This window comes from Miscanthus floridulus, chromosome 6, assembly GCF_019320115.1.
Source record: "Miscanthus floridulus cultivar M001 chromosome 6, ASM1932011v1, whole genome shotgun sequence".
NCBI classification, from domain to species: domain Eukaryota; kingdom Viridiplantae; phylum Streptophyta; class Magnoliopsida; order Poales; family Poaceae; genus Miscanthus; species Miscanthus floridulus.
In genome coordinates, this window is record NC_089585.1 from 50,134,698 (window position 1) to 50,137,842 (window position 3,145).

The following is a 3,145-nucleotide window of genomic DNA, read 5'->3' on the forward strand; positions in this document are numbered from 1 at the left end:
AGGGGCATCGCAACACACTGCATCGATTCGGACTAGAACCCATCGAACCCCGAACCGGTCAGAAGCAAACAAGCACACAGCTGGGAAGCGACCGAGCTCTCGGCACCCATTCGCTCCTCTCATCAGAGACTTGGGACATGTCCCTCTCTCGACCGTTTGTAACCCCTACTACGAACTTTTCGTGCTAGTAACACGAGCAGCAGCAACGACCTAGACGTAGGGACATTCTGCCCGAATGAGTATAAACCTCATGTCATCTTAGCACATCCATCTGAGCCAGACGCACAATATTAGAAATTTACTAGTCTGTGGCAACTCAAAACACCGACAGCAATACCCCTGTTTGAGATCATATTTCAAGCTCTATGACTTATCTTAAGTGATAAGGTAGATGTTTCAAATAATGGCTTATGTTATTGCAGTACTTAAGAACATACTCTATGGCCTAAAATCCTTATTTTAAAAAGTGCAAGAAGGAGAGTAATGAAAGATACAATAAGAACAAGAGTTTCAACTTAACTTGAGGAGATTAAAAAATCCATAGCAGTTGATAAGAATAAAATTTGAAAAATCAAAATTTAGATTCATGGCTTCATAAGATACATGATGCAACAAGAGCCACCATGATTAATGATAAGGTTTCAAAGTAATTGCATATTTAAAATATATAGAGGTGTCATGCAAAGGAAAAATATGAATATGGATAAAAAATATATAGATTAGTTCCTTGAAAAAATAGTAGTTAATAAGTTTATGATGACTAGATAAGGCTACTGAGTATCTACTATGTATATTATGTTAGAAAATAAACAAAGAGAAAACATACAATTTAATACAAGCAGTTCTTTATTAATCAGATATACTCCCTCTGTTACAAATTATAAGACATCTTGAGTTTTCTAAATACATAACTTTTGTTATACACTTAGATGTATTGTCCAGGTACACAGTAAGAAAAAATATATTTAGGAAAGCCAAAATATCTTATAATTTGGATCGAAGGAATTATTAAACAGTACCTAATACTTGGATGGACTAGTTACAAAAAAAATAAAGGTAAACAGAACACATACGGTCAGATAGCCACTCCATTAGGACTCGCTGTCTCGAGCAGCACTCTAATCAGTTTTTCTTCACTACATGAAGCACATCAAACTGATATTGACGCCATCACCCAGGTCGAAGTCCAAGGCTCCAAGCGTTCCATCAGGTCACCCCACTCCTCCAGGGGCCTTTCTAGCTATGCCACCAGTAGGTCCGATTGGGACAATCCAACCTGCAGTTTATCCAGAAATTTCCCACTTGTTATCATGAGGCAAAATTCTAATTTTTATGCCATAATTAGCAGACAGTAAGTTGAACTGTTCATTTCCCATTTGCTATCATGAGAGTCAAAATTCTAATTTTTATGCCATAATCACCAAACAGCAAGTTGAACTGGCTCAGATTAGCATAACAGCAAGTCGAATGTACTACTTTGCAATTCTGCAACAATGTAACCAAAAACAATATTGATTCTTCTACCAACAGTTCAATAATTCTATGTCTCTGTCGGTGAACAGGCTGCTGAGATGCAAATGAATTTTCAAAATGGCCAGGCATGAATGGGTTCCGGTGAACAGACCTTGGCAATCTGTTACTCATTTTCATGTGCCTTGCTCGTAGCACAATCCTGCATGGTGCTGACAGAGCCAAAGCTTCCATTTCTTATCTATTTATGTGGCCCTGCAAAATTGAGAACCAAGGTTAGGTTGACCAAACAACTGCTGGCTGCACCTTCAATATCTTATTCTGTGATTCTTCTACTGTCATTTATCAGCACCCTCCAAGTACCAAACAAACAACTGGATTCCATACCAAGCATCGTATTATCAAATCAGAGTCTAAATGTATCTTTAAGATTTATTATTTTCAATCTAAGGCAACTGGATATATGTAATAATGTACCTTTACACTCCAGCTATGTCTAAAATAATAAACTTCCCAAGTGAGTGGTAATTGAGACAGGTATTATCTGGAGCTCGACCGTTAGCAACATATGCAAGCAGGTTTGGACAAGGTTCTAGCTTCTAACTTGTTTACTACACAAGAAAACCAGCTATGCAAATGACAGGATTGCGGGTCGGTAAAGAAAGAAAAGAAATTGATGATATGTTTCGTTTCCTTTGCAGAGATAATGCCCTTTTCAGGTAAGATTCAAGAAATTCCTCCTAAAAGTAATCAGCTAGTAGTGAAATTTTTTGAGATCCCCTACCACCCTCAGCACCAAGTCTCAGATGCCCATATCAACCACATTAGAAACACTGAAGATGACGACAAGAAGCAAATAATTTAATCCAACAAGCAGGGCAGGGGAGAATCGAACCTTTGAGCAACAGCTCAAGGTCGTCGGACTATTGGCAGGCGGACAGCAGCCTCTGTGCTCCGGCGCTAACCTGCACGTTGACGTCGCGGTGGTTGCTGATGTATGCTCGCTTCTGCGTTGCACCCACTGCCTCGAGTCCTCATCGACATAAGCCGTCATGGACAAAAGCCGCCGTGGGATGTTAAAACAAGCGACCAAGTGCCGGATCCACCCCTCCCTTCGCATCATCCGGTCGTACTTCGCCGGATCCGGCTGTTACTTCGCCTCCGCAGGAGAGGGAGATCCATTCTTGATGGCTGATGTGGGGCCGTCCATGGTGTGGAGAGGACAGGATGTGGAGGTGGAGTAGGCCCAGAGCGGAGGGAGCACCGCGCGCCCCCCGCGCCCGCGTGGCGGCAACGGAGGAAGGCGAAGAGGTAGATCGCGTCACTGGTTTCTCGAGGCGAGGGACGCCGAAGAAAGTTCCGTGTTGAATTTTTTCTGGAAAATCGATTGGAGGACATGGGAATCGAACCCAGGAACGCTTGGCTGGGCGTGGCACATTGTGCGGTGTGGAGATGCGTTGAAGCCTGCGGGATGATCCAAAGCCGTTAGGAGTTGAAGCGTACGAGAGAGAATTATGAACCATTGATTTTAACTATGTCAAAATTCTGGGTACAAAATTTTTTATACACGATGGTTGAATTATTTCAGCGGAGGACAAAAACCTAGGTGAGCACGTATTATAATTTCAATCCCTTATAGTATAATATAGAAGATAGACCAGTAGTGTGTTCGTGC

General features: G+C 41.8%; 1 long non-coding RNA gene across 1 annotated transcript; it reads right to left on the reverse strand.

Moving 5' to 3' along the window:
- Nucleotides 1-839: 839 nt before the first annotated feature.
- On the reverse strand, nt 840-2,907 carry LOC136458250 (uncharacterized). The gene is made up of 3 exons (XR_010759936.1): nt 2,366-2,907; nt 1,625-1,725; nt 840-1,276 (listed from the first exon to the last, which is right to left on the reverse strand). It is a non-coding gene; the product is annotated as an uncharacterized lncRNA (long non-coding RNA).
- Nucleotides 2,908-3,145: the final 238 nt, after the last annotated feature.